The sequence below is a fragment of the Limulus polyphemus genome, unplaced genomic scaffold (genome assembly GCF_000517525.1).
Source record: "Limulus polyphemus unplaced genomic scaffold, Limulus_polyphemus-2.1.2 Scaffold75, whole genome shotgun sequence".
NCBI classification, from domain to species: Eukaryota; Metazoa; Arthropoda; class Merostomata; order Xiphosura; family Limulidae; genus Limulus; species Limulus polyphemus.
Window position 1 is genome coordinate 1,266,254 of NW_013665685.1, and position 14,998 is coordinate 1,281,251.

Here is a 14,998-nt window from a genome sequence, read left to right on the forward strand (position 1 = left end):
GAAAGGACTTGTATCGCTGAAGTTCCTCGGGAAGAATTTATACCAGAAATTAACAAACGACCAGAGAGTAACAGTATTTTTATAATAAATTGGGAAAGAATATGTATTTGGTTATCTAAATGAAACAGTAAATCACCTAAAGATCGTTATGATTACATACTCTAACATAATGATAGGTATGTGGTTGGGTATTACGATTTAACAGCTAATGATATCCAGATATCTCAAAACAAGAGGTAAGATGAGACCTCACATAGACCTAACGATATAAAATAGAACTTATATGAATAGAGTATATAAATATACCATGCATTTATACCTTCTTATTTTAAGCTAATTTATTCTGTATATGTGCTGGTTACACATAACACGTAGTCGAGAAAGTCGCTAAATTGATGAGGTTAAAGTTGCTTTTGTTCCTTATCATTCTATTGAGATTACAACAGTTCTGCCAATGTGAATATGACTGTAACGCTACACGTTGTGCAAGAATGTCGACAGCTAGTATCTTTCAATAGTAGTTCAGGTGGCATCTTTAGGCTACGTCACCTTATTATTGATGTATGAATTATAGCAGTCAAGAGTGTGCAAAAGCACACAAAAGCTGCGTCCATATGTGAATGATGAGTCTCTGCCCTCTGGTGAATTGGTTTAGCAGACAGTCAGGGAAGGAGAAAAAGACTATTTTATCCAACTCTGACTTTGAATATAAAGAGGAAAGAGCTATGAAGCAAGAGTCAGGTGAACACACTTCATATCTAGAGGCGGGAGACATCTTTGATGGCCTCCCAATTCATAAGGCTAGGATTACATCCGATGATACAACAACAAGTGTGATCAGTCACTGAAAAGAACGGGTATTCCTTGCTTTCTGAACTATAGGGAGATATTGTGTTATTACCACACAGTCATCTGAAATTGTGATGGTTAGATCATCGCAAAATTACAAGGATTAAAAGGACTTCGCACCCTTGCTTTCCGAGCCATTGAGCGGGGTTCACGACAGGAGGTATACATAATATATTGGATAGGAGTTGATTGGTTAACACAGCTTAGGACCGCTGGTGTTAGTATATGTAATGCATAAACAGTTTGCACAACTGAAGACTAGTTACGATTTTGAAACCTCGTTTGAAAGGGTATTGTGACCTTTGCTTTCCAGGATTCGAAACGTCAGAAGTTTTGCGAAGATCACCCACCTAATCTGACTGACTGTCAAGAGCTCTACAAAAAAATACTGCATGGTCCCTGCTAGATCTTTTCCGGTAAACCCAAAAAATATATGACTTCACGGCAGGGAGGAAGTTGTGTTCCATCTAAGAGTATATTGATATATACTGTAGTAACAACAGTAATACTGACCATGAATTATAAAAAGGTTAGGTGAAACGTGTTAGTTTAGGTGAATTATGTCAGTCATTAATTATTTCGTGAAGCCGGAAAAGAAAATAATGTTGAGCTTGGCAACCCCCAGATGGCAGCACATTACTATTTCAACTATTATGATGTTGCCTGCATGGCGTAACCCAAGAAGGTTACCAAAGTAATTTCCATGAGAGCCAAAAGCATGCCTTTTAAAATTTCGAAGAGAATGACCAGTCACATGAGTAATGCTATTTACTTTGAATAAATCCAACTTTACGTACAACGTAATTAACATATAATATAAAACAGTCTGGTATGTGATTTTGGCCTGATCAGTTGAAGATATAATATCCAGTAGAAGCAACTATCCCGTGTTTAATAAGTGTGTTGTTTATGATTTAAGAAAATATTGTGTATTTTGTCCATTACTTTGTGTCCAGTAACTTTCTTTCTCAGATTATATTATTCACAGATTTAATACTGTTTCATGATAAATATTGTTGTAAGCCATATTCTTAATACTTTGATTTAAATATTTCTTTGCTAGAGCGAGCATGTGATACTTTATCTTGAAATTTCATGAAAGTGAAGAATCTAGAAATTTCATGTAGTAAGTATAAAACGAGTAATGATATAAAAATAACTGAGTAATTCAGTTCAACATCAGTCAGTGAGTTATTCAGTTAAACCATTAATTAACCAGTTTATTAACGATCGATTAGCCAAGAAATTATGCAAATACGTTTATAAATAACTTAGGCGCATACTTTAGTTTCGGAGTTTCTGTTGAAATGTTTTTTGTTAAGTTAGGCCTATAAGTGTATGTAGCCTCTAGCAACGTTAGTGAAGATATAAGTTAATTCGTTATCGTTACGTATACTGGATTTGGTATTATTACTGCAAAATTATCTAAAAGAAACATAAAAGTTTTTATTCTCAACACAGTGTTTACGTTACTAAACTAGGCAGTCTCTGGCCTTTGTGACTACATCCTAGGTGTTGGGGTCTGGAAACAAACGTCCAAATCAATAGAAACAAGACACAGAAGTTTGGTAATATCCCACTTTTATACTCAAGCAAAGCTTTAGTAAGGTATCCCATAAGTCTGTGATACTTAACCAATCATATATGTACAATACTAAGTCATCCAAAGACAGTTGTACACGCTTTTGTATTACATGTATAAATAGGCTATTTTCCTAGAATTCCATACAGAAATGCCTTACCTGCTAGCTTGTGACTTAATAAAAAAAAAAAAAGACTGTGATATGTAACTTTTATATGTGTAAAAAAAAATTAGCACATGTTTACGACCTTGCGAAATCCGATCAAAATGGATGGAATTAATTGCATGAAAATCGGGAATATCACGTGAATATACTTGAATAAAGATATATTCTATAGTAGTTATAAAAGGGTGGGTTTGTTTATTTGTTTTGTTGTTAAGCACAAAGCTACAGTGGGCTATTTATGTTCTGTCCACCGTGGGTATCGAAACCCTATCTTTAGCGTTATAAGCCATGAAGAGTGGGATTAGCAACTGTTGCAGGAACGATATACCCCTATCTACTGCCACAAGGTCTTAACTCTAAACAGGAAAAAGAAATATTTCAAAACTACCCCCACACGTCTAAACAATTCGTATTTTCTTTTTAATGTTGATGTTGAATTGCTATCTCATATTTACTTTGGTCCCAAATTTTGGATAGCATTGAACATATATGTATATCTATAATTTTATGTCGTTTGTAATATTTCGTTAATCAATTTCTCTGGCCCGCAGTTGAATTCACCACCTACATTAACTGTTGATTGTCACATTAATTCCTACTGTAAATTCAATTGAGAAGTTAATTTTTATTTTATTTTATAAGTTGAGCCTTTTATTGCCCCACATGGTGCAAAGAAGTGTCTATTTTGTCAAATAATGTTACCATGCTTACTATTGCCATCTTGCTGAATACTTGTAATATATTTTTGAGGAAGAGGGTGTTTGAGTGTCGGCCAAAGAATGTGTTCGTTAGAAAAAAAATCAATGCATATTGTTTCTAAACTTTAAATGGTTAAAAAAATTGGAAAAAAATCGTGATTTTGTCTTTCTTTTTGGTGATGTTACATTCCAAAGTTTTGCACTCTTCATACTTTGTGACAATTTTCCTTCTTAGAACAAGGACATATTCCCGATTACTGTTTCTAGCTGTTAATATACGGTGCCTATTTTTCTAGATATTTCAAATACGATAATTAAAATTAAAAGGACTATCTTAGAACAAGGACATATTCCCGATTACTGTTTCTAGCTGTTAATATATGGTGCCTATTTTTCTAGATATTTCAAATACGATAATTAAAATACAATGTAATATTTGAAAAATTCCTGTTCAGCTTATTTTTATTTATAAAACAACAAATCCTAAACATTTAGTAATACCGGCTGCGGTGCATTTGGGATAAATACTACTAGGCAGGGCCGCCTCAAGACGTGTTCGTAGAACTCGAATAGCCCACCGCAAAATTTTCGGGGCGAAAAAATTGCTTGTAATTATGCACAAAGCTACACAATGGGCTATATGTGCTCTGCCCACCACGGCATGTGATACTTTATATTAAAATTTCATGAAAGTGAAGAATCTAAAAATTTCATGTAGTAAGTATAAAACGAGTAATGATATAAAAATGACTGAATAACTCAGTTCAACACTGTTAAAATTGCCTTACTAGTGATAATTGGTCAATTGAATTAGTCATTTCAGTTAATATTGCTCACTTAGCATACAAGAGATTTCAGCTTTATCCCAAGAAATATAAAAGTGGGATTATCACAGGAAAGAATGTGTTAGTTTGAGTATTATTAAAAAATTATCTCTCAGGCAACTGCTACCAAGTAGCATTCCTACTTTTAGGAATCTGTTTCAGTTTCGTGTGTTTTTAAACACAAAGCTGAGCCATGGGCCACCTGTGCTGTGACCACCGTGGTTATTGAAACCCGGTTTTTAGCGTTATAAGCTTTCAGACTTATTGCCGAGCTACCGGGGGCCTTCTGTTTCATTAAAACTTTTGAAAAGGTAAAATTTCAGCGCAAGAAAATTTTATTCGATAAAACAGAATGGTGCATTTCCTGGATCAATGTGATGCTGAATTCCACATGGAACCAATGGATCAACCAGCAACAATGCATTACAGAAAGCTGTCAATTTGACCAATACGTGAGATTTTTTGTTTTATTATACGTGAGTCTCATGCTCAATGGATGAATGTTGCTAGCACTGTATATAGGACAGTTTTTTACAATTCGACTCCTTCAGTTATTAATGTTGTTTACTTATAACGCAATATTTGTAAAAACGGTAATCTTCTTGTGGCAATTGTTGAGAAAGTCTATTAAATTCTGTAACAATAAGTACTAAGCCTAATTCGTTTACAACTGGTCAACATTTAGTGGTTACAGATTTCCAGTTTACTTCTTAGAGAATATAAGCGCACTTGCAACATGAAGGCTGGTTAAATAAATCTGTATTAAACCTGATTTGTAGATGATGATCCTTACCCAGTTACCATCTAACAGCAGCATAAGCAGCCCTATATCTCTATGATATTACACATTAATAAGTGGATTTTATGAAGAAAAAAAAGGTGCAATACTATAAGAATTTTATTGAAATAAGCTTGATAAGTCCACTTTTAAATTTTTACTTTTCACTGACAATGTTTATTTGGACTTAAATCCTCATGGTAATTAGTAGTAAAACTAGATTTTGCTAAAGGACAGTACTTGTGGTAGTTTAGCTGTTAAAATTGCTTTACTAGTGATAATTGGGGTTCAATCCTTTAGTTCAGTTAATAGTGCTCACTTAGCATACAAGAGATTTCAGCTTTATCCCAATCGCAAAAGAAATATAAAAGTAGGATTATCACAGGAAAGAATGTGTTAGTTTGAGTATTATTAAAAAATTATCTCTCTGACAACTGCTACCAAGTTAACCCTTTAGCTCAAATGTTAGAGCACTACTTTAGTATGTGAAATTCCAAGTTCAATATTGCTGACAAGAAATGCTAACATTGGGTTACCAAATTGCATTAAAAAACAGTAACAGTAGTTTGTTTGTGATTTAGCATAAAGCTACACAATGGGCTATCTGTGCTCTGTCCACCACAGGCATCAAAACCCGGATTCTAGCATTGTAAGTCCGCAGACATACCGCTGTGCCACTGGGGGGGAGCAGTAACAGTAGAATCACGGTTAAAACAGCAATTACACTGATTGGTGTCATATAAACTAACTGATTAATTGAAATTATTAAATCAGTTAACTGAAGTTAGTGTTTTTGATTATTACTGTTTTTGCTTATTACAACAATCAATTAACCAAAGTTAGTGTTTCTGAATATTAGTATTTATGATTATTCTTATTCTAACTATACAAGTAACTGAAATATTGCTGTTATTATTTTGTTTGTTGTTAAGCATGGGCTAAATTTGAACTACTAAATAGAAAGAAGGCAACTCCTGCTGCCACATTTGTTGTTTATCTAGCCGGAAGGTAACTGTCTGGCAGCAACTACCACCACCTTTTTTTGTTTCTATGTACTATGGTTTGAAGTACACTGCACTTTTGATTAATCAAATGTAATCAATTATTGGGGCCATTGATAATAAATTAAATACCACTAGTTGTCCATCTCTCATCACAGCTGTAATGAAACTCTACTTTCAAATAAAAATATTAACATAACAGTACAACACTTGGCAACCATAATATTCACTTGTGAGCTATTTCTCTCAAACATTGTCACTATTCATAAAGGAACCTCTATTTCCTGCTTCTCTCACAAAAACATTAACTATGTACTCTAATCGTAAATTTAAGTGCATATTCCAGGAACTATTTTATCAACTTTGTTATTTTTTATGCTGTTACCCCTTTTTTTTTCATTTACAATTAATGTGAAAAGGGGGAGCTAAATGTGCATTTCTGAAAGAAGTTGTCTGATATTGTTGAGTCTTTTATAATCAACAAACACCTGTCCATCAAAATATCTAGAAACCATGCAACAGGTCAGACCACAAAGTTGTTAAATTAAAAATACTATTAAGAGTAATAACTTGACAATGTTTTGGCCTAAAATAATAAAGTTTGATATCAGATATTGGTTTTGTCAGACCACAAAGTTGTTAAATTAAAAATACTATTAAGAGTAATAACTTGACAATGTTTTGGCCTTAAATAATAAAGTTTGATATCAGATATTGGTTTTGTCAGACCACAAAGTTGTTAAATTAAAAATACTATTAAGAGTAATAACTTGACAATGTTTTGGCCTAAAATAATAAAGTTTGATATCTCGTACAATGGTTGAGTTGGAGAATCTTCAACATCTGTAGTTGAAACACAGTTGAGGAATGCAGAATTTTCCAGTCTGTCTTTGAGATTCAAACGTTATAATCCAGTCTCAACTCTTGGTCATAAAACAAAATGCCCCCCCTTTATAATTTCTATTATTAACTAAAAAAAAGGGTTCACACTATTTAAGACTTTGATGTTTTTTGTCATTTTTTATGTACAACACTTTGCACAGTATTACAATAACTTACGGGTTATTCAGAGTAAATCAAAATTGAAAAATGTTTGATACAACAACTGTATTGAATGCAAAACAAGGGGGATAAAGTACATGTACCATACACAAATTCCAGAAATACATTTTTAGGAATCTTAAGTTTATATCTTTTGCATCAATTTGCATTCCTTCCCATTAATTTATTTGGGCCTTATAGTTTTCAGTAGTTGGCTAATTTCAATTTCTATCTAATAATTTTATCATTAATAATAATTATGTCATATAATAAAACTTCAGGAGAAAACAGCTGATAATTCAAGTACATCACGAATCAATATAATACAGCATCAAAATGTCAATTAGAGATGTGGTGCTAATGAAATTTTAAAACATACTTGCATAACCTTGGTTTCCAAGTAATGTATTGTATGCAACAAGGCTAAATTACTTCACAAAAACTTTTGAAAAAAACTTCTTCACACAATATCTTATTTCAATTATAATTCTATATTTGTGGTCCCACAAATTTGTTTTAAATATGTTGTTATACATCATGACAAAAACACCCTGGTCAGACATGTTTTGATATTAGATATTGTCCTGACATACTTGTGTGACCACACTTTACAGGCAATTTATTTATAATTTCACTGCTAAATTCATTTATCTCAATTCTAAAACATAATATTTTTTCAAAACTTTATTTCATGTCACAGTTAACCTACAAATAATTTTTTCTACTAGCACCATTTACATGATGTTTCTTAAAACAATTTTCTATGTGGTCCAAAGCTTACTAAAGAACATTTATTTCACGAGTTTTGTTCAGCTACTTTTTCTGACCTAAGGGTTGCTGCTGCTGTTGTTCTTGTAATTTTTTCATAAGCTCATCATCTTGCATGGACATGGTGGTGAGTTTTTTGCCAATTCTTTCATGGATGTCTAGATATTTTGCTACACACCTGTCCAAACAGACTGACTCCCCCTTCGAAAGTTCAGCATCTCGATACTTGGGAGGGACACATTTTCGATGACAAGCAGCTGTCATGCGATTGTACATGTCAGACATCATTTCAATTTCTAGCTCTGCCACGAGCTGCATCTTTGAAGGATCCAGTTGTGGAATACCTGGTGGTCCTGTGGCCATAGTAACTAAATGTTGGATTGTATTCTATTCTCAGTTGCAAAGAATAAATTGAAAAATTAAAAACAAATGTAAAAGCACAGTAAAGTTAAAACTTTTCAACCTAATATTGTAAAGGAATGTGATTTCTCTTTCCTTACAAGATTACTATTTCATTAACAATTTATAAATTTTCCGGTTACAATATCATCCAGTAAACTGTCTTTCACTTGGCTCATATTCTCCTTCATTGGCCTTCCTCATTCGTTCTCGTACTTTCATAGCTTCATATCGATTCTTATCAACAGACTTCTTTGCGAGGATAAATGAGCCAACCCCTACAGCAATTATCAAAGCCCTGGAAAATAAGTTTTGAATTAATTTTGATTTTTAATTAGCTTACCAGAAAAAGTATACTACTATCAATTGACAACACAAGCTTTTGGTTATATGAGCTTATTTTTCACATATAAAATGATTAAAAAAGGGTGTTAATTATAAACAGAGTATGATGTTAATTTTTCATACTTTTTAATTAAAATTGGGATTATAATTCCATACATAAATGCAACTTGGGACTTTGCAAGTTCTAATAAAAATTAGCTTTGTGGTTTGCACATTTTCAAGTAAAACATTAAGGTTCTTTGGTTATTAAATATACGATACTAAATAACATGTGAACTTGTAACATTAACTAAGTACATTATGAGTTGGCAGTTACAAATCATAAAGGGTGCTTTAGTTGTTAATCATCATAATATCTGTGACCTGAAATAAAATATAAATATGCACATCTGATGGAAAATACTTGTTTTCTGAAATGTAGCAAATATTTTATTTTTTTGGTTATATTTTTAACAATTACGGATGATAAAAAAACTTAATAGAAATAAATTGGTGCTACTATAGCGTGAGGTCTACCGCCATATGTCGCCTACCCAGGTCTATCAAACATGTATAAAAATGTATCAAATTAAGTGTTTATCGCTAAAATAAATGTATGGAAATGTGTGATATCCATGAGGGATGGATAATGCAGTGGTAGACCTCACGCTATAGTACTAACGGGAGGTAGACCTCACGCTATAGTAGCACCAATAAATTGGTACAATATTGATAAAGTGAAATCAACAACTAATGTTGTAACGGAACTGATTATGAAAGTATATAGATGTTTACATCTGTAGACTGCAATTAATAATATTACAAAAATATACTGAACAAAGTATGAAGTGATGAAAAATATTATTGTTATGCATTATTGGCTACAAATGCCATGAAATCTGGCTGGTTGTCACAACCTCAATATAACATTCACACTGCACTGATGCAAAGTAAAACTTTTTTTGTTGTTATAAAATGCTTTTCATATTTCATTATATAACAGATGCAGAACCTTCAGCAGTGTCTGGTGCTGCCAGCCTTTAAAATAATGGCTAAATTTGACATATAACAAGCTGAAATTCAGTGAAATACAGACTTATTTTTAGTGAAATCTCTCTTGTGCTATATCATCAATATTTAAAATGGACTTGTTTCCCACATTACACCCAAGGATAATTTTTTTTACCTTTTAACTAAGAATATTCATGTATCACTAGCCACAAGTGTCTACTTTTTAAAAAACTGAATTTGAGATTTTAAATGAAGGGAAAAAAAAACTATTTCTGTAAATATAAATTTCATACAGGCTGAAGCATTAAAGAACAGGGTGTCATCTCTGAGCAATTATACACGTTTTAAAGGTTAAGCTTCTGAAAAAAGAAACAAAACGGGTTTTAAAGTTTCACTGGGAGACCTTAGATGAGCTAATGCAACACAGGGCAGCATCTTCACACGTTTGTTTTTCATTATTATACATATTGTAATTTTTTTCTACCATCTGTTGGTAAATGAACTTACTGTATCTACTGAGTGCCACATAAGCAGACTACAGGTTACAGGAAATGAACATTTGTTGTTTTCAAGATGTAACTGAGTTTTATCAGGATGCTGACAATACAAGTTTAAACAAATTTTGATGACCATTTTCAAATTAAAACAAAATTAGAAAAACCAAATGTTTTTAATTCAGGTAATTTCATAAAACTTTATTACCTGTGAATAGCTAGAATATACCTGACAATAAACAGCACTTAACTTTGCTTGTAGACAGTAGGTCTGGATGATTAGTGGAATTTTCTAATCAATTAATCATAAGGTTTATTAATTGATTGATTCAAATAATCCACTGTTCTAACAAGATGGTTTAAAAATACTTATTAAACTATAAGTCAGATTCTGATACCATGATGTGCAGAGCATACATAGCCAGTTGTGTAGCTTTGCACTTAACAACAAATATACTGATAATAGTTCAATTAATAATCAAAAATAGTAATAGCTGGAAACCTAAATTTGATCAGTCAAATAAGCAAACTTGAATAATAATGGCAATATATTGATCACTGAATAGTTGGAATAACCAGAAACACTAGCTGATTATATCTGCGACATTAATTGATTTTACCATAATTTTGGTTATTTTATGTGATATTAATCAATGTAACAGATGCTTATATGTATCAATTAATATAGTTTATCACCCAGCTCCAGTAGGCAATCATTTATGGTCAGGGTTAGTGTAGGTGTATCTGCCTCTAGTATGTGGTCAGTACACAATTAAATAAATGATTTTCATGGCATCTAGCATAATGAACATATACAGAGTTAAAGGCATGGGAAACTTTTTTTTTAATATAATGAATCTAGAAAATCAAAAGACTTACATGTACTTGATAATGTTAGAACTGATAAGGATTTTTAAAGTACCGTATTAGCTCAATTATAGAGCAATCTCGAATATAAGTCAATCTCCACTTTCAGAAACCATGGGAAAGAAAAAAAAAATTGAGTGTCATAATGTCCTTTTTTAGGTCCGCTAAATCAATACTATAATTGAACAGCCTGCAGATGGGTTAGTTGAAAGTAGCAGCAATGACCTCGAGCCAAATCTAGCATGCATGCATAAATGGATGTTATCTGGACATTCAGGAATGAAACAGGCTAGAGAAGGGGCCTGTAGTTGGCTGTGATTATAAGGCAACTATGAACTTTACAACCTAATTATTAATAAAAAAAAACATCACCTTATAACTGGGCCAATAAAGTATGTTAAAAGAAAGCAAAATGTTAACATGGGAATTGAACCCTTAAAAGATGTTAATGATAAGAATTTTGTTAAGCTTCACCTCTTCTGTTTTCCCAACAGAAAATATTCTCTGGAAAATACTGAAATTGATCTGAAGCATATGTTTTTCCTAGAGTTGTAAAAGAGGTCAAAGATCACTTAGCAGAATCACTAAGTGTACCATGATATCATAAGAGGAAGTCTAGATGGATTTACTAAAAAGAAATCTTGCCTTACTAATTTATTAACTTTTTCAATGATATTGTTTGTTATCTAGATGATGCAAAAGGTATAGACTTATTGCATTTAGATTCTTCTAAAGTGGTATTTTAATAGGATACCACATAGAAGACTGGTTAAGAAAATATACAGATGTTGGGGAAAGAATGTTTATATGACCCGAGAGGTGGCTTAGCAAGAGAAAGCATAAATTTATTTATGGAGTCTAGTTATTTTGGACCTTCATTACTAATGGTGTGTCTCAAGGGTCAGTGCTTGGACATTTGCTTTTACTCATTTACAAATTACACTAATCCATCGACTGCTGATTTGCCATATAAGGTACGGCACACCTATGGCAGTTGAATGCGAGTGTACCGTATATGGGGTACAGCTTGCAAACATGTTGAGAGCAGCCACAAGGAATGTGTTAATTATATTGATATGTGAATAATTTGTAATTTAAAGTTTACTCGTGATATTAAATTATTGGGTATTCTTAGCTATGTTGAAGATATTGAGGTGTTACAGAATGATATGGATCAATTTTCAAGTTAGACAAATGGTTGGCAAATAACCTTTCTATTATATTGAGTGCAAGACGCATTTTGTTTGTAATTTGGATCACACACACGTATATAATATGTAAATTCGCTTATCATCTACTAGGAAAATCTTAAAGTTATTAAATTACATCAACATATCTTGCAAGTTGTAAAAATTAAAATCAGAATTTCGGGCTCCTTAAAATATTTAGCCTTAACACTAATACTATGGTATTACTATATAGTATACTAATACTAATAACTTAAGCCTGACGTTTAGTTTATAGTTATGGAAAATACGTTAATCTAAAGTTTTAAAAGCACTGAAGGCTGAAGTTATAATCCCTATATAATATTAAACATACCGCTGAAATTTACTTACCAAGAAATATTTACTTTAGCAATATTTCCAAACCTCATTACCTTAGCAAGCCTAATCATACACGTGAAAAAGGACACATTTATTCTCGTCAAAGCGACACCTCTTGTTAAATTTATTCACCGCAATCGTAGTAATTACTTGTTACACACACACACACAAGTTAAATAAATGAGACAATATACTCTCTACAGTCTATTCAATATTTAATAAATTTTTATCGTTATGTATGAAAGTATCAAAAGCATATATTTGCATATCCTGTTAAACCTTACCAAACAATATTATGAACATCTAGTAAGGTAATACAATTTATTTTATTTATTTATTTTCAACGTTTTAACCCCCCACCACCACCCTGATTCTGTGGCAAATTTGAGTGCCTTTACATCAAAAATTGGGTTTCGATATCAGCGGTTTATAGAACATAAATAGTCGATTGTTTAGCCGAGAGCCTGATATTAAAAGCTAAAAAAACAACAAGAAGTTATTTAACAGTAAAAAAATACACGAGCTTTAACCATAGAAAATAGATAACATATAATAAAAAGCTGCTACCTTAGAATTTCTAAAACACCAAGGGATTAAACACTATGTGAAATATTAAGTTGAATAGCTAGATATGTTTTTGCCACGAGAGGGAGAGTGGCCGCTAGGGTACAAAATTTCTGTTTTGCGATTTCCTGTAGAATTTGGAATATGTTTTTAATCGTTAAGATAATCGACGCTTCATTAACGCAACCAGAAACGTAGCAAGACGCACAAATGCCTTTATATTTTACTCAAGAATTATCATGCTTTAGTTTATTTCAAGTAACCTACACTTAGACAGTTAAACTTCATTATATTATAAAACAATAACATTCCTATCTTCACAGTTTCATTGTCCTTAGTTTTTTTTTGTGCAAAACAGTTGACGAGGTCCTTTGTATCCAAATATCTAACTCGTTCATTCCTTACTGACAGATTGGCAAGTCCAGTTAAATATATTTCCTACACAAGAAGTGTAAGAAATAGAAAGCATACGCACATCTGGAAATGTCATAGAAAATACATGGTTCTGTACCTGGGCTAATGTAGCAAGTTCTATCACAGAGTTTAATATTGAACGCTCAGATTTCATACATGGTCTTAAAGATAATTGTTACAGTTGCATTTTATTTGTAGTAAAAAATAACCAAAATCTTTATGCCACATTGAAAAAAATTGTCTGCATGTGTATCATTATGACAACAGCGATTTAATTGTTCCATATAAACCTCATATTTTGTAATTTGTCATTGGCATGTTTTTTCATAAAAATTTGGTCGGCCATTTATTTAGTTTATTACTTTATATTCATCATAAGTATTATAATTAGTGATTTGTAAACTACCTATCCGTCGCTAGTATTTGTTTATTGCTCAAACTGTAGTCAATTAATAGTATTAAAGTGCTTTTGACTTATTTGTGAAGTTCAGTTCTGAGGATTCCCCTTCAAAATTTGTCCCGAGATTCCAAACTTAATCAGGTCTTGGTTGTAGATGCCTGCATATTTTTACGTGTCTTATAATTTATCTCAACTGCTCCTTTATGGATGTGTCTTGAGTGGTATCAATGGTTATTGAATAAAACAGAACACTCTTACATCATTGATTGTGTCTTACCTGAATGTGATATGCACTTCAATAATTCAGGCTTCCTTTAACACGGGACCATATTGACTTAGGAGTTCAATAATTGAAATAAAACTACCACAACCAGCTTGGCTTATTTCTTTCACATGACCCTTGATAGATAACTATAAGTAACAAGAGTCAAAGTTACATTAATAATATGGTCTATTACTCGAGGTCAATAATTAACTTCCTGCTTCAATTTAATTTTTAGGGCTTCGTGTAATGTTCCTTATGACTACCACTTTTCATACACTATACGTGATTGTATACGATATACTGACAATTCACATCTTTCTATACTTCTACTTAAGTGCTGCCAATCTTAAAAACAACTTACCCAAACTTTGGAATAATTCACTGTACACCATTGTGGTTGCATCACAACTCTTAGATGTATGGGTGGTTAGCAGACCCTTGGTTGGTCTCCAATTTGGTGCAACGTGGGTACCTGGCTAAGATGGTTTGTCTGAGGTGAAGTCACTGCAGCTGTTGCTACAGGCTTTCTCTCTTGTGACCAGTTTAAAGTTATCACTTTTTACCACATCACGACAGGGTGAGAAGATCCATTACACCCAGAAAATACCATATCATTTCACTGGGTAGGCCTTATATGAACATGTTAACAGGGATATCTTTGTGATTTGCCGAGGCCATCGCAGAATATGCCATACAATGCAAAGAGTGTAGAATATCTGCTCGTCTTCAAGGCCTTGAATTCAGCCAAATATATTTCTCTATTTTCCACCAAGTTGAACCTCTGGCACAACTTAGTAATGAATATTTCTTCGTTCAAGTGTCGATAATGTCTAGAACCAGGTTCAGTTTAGTTATTCCAAACTGAAATGTTTTGGAAAACTGTCCAAGTCCTCCTTCACTGTACCCTTGAATGTTAGCGAAGTGATCTGCATAGCCTTGCTCACACAAAACTGTTAAAGGGGCCAGACCCTCTCTTTCACGAATTCCTGGCTAGCACCGGACCAAT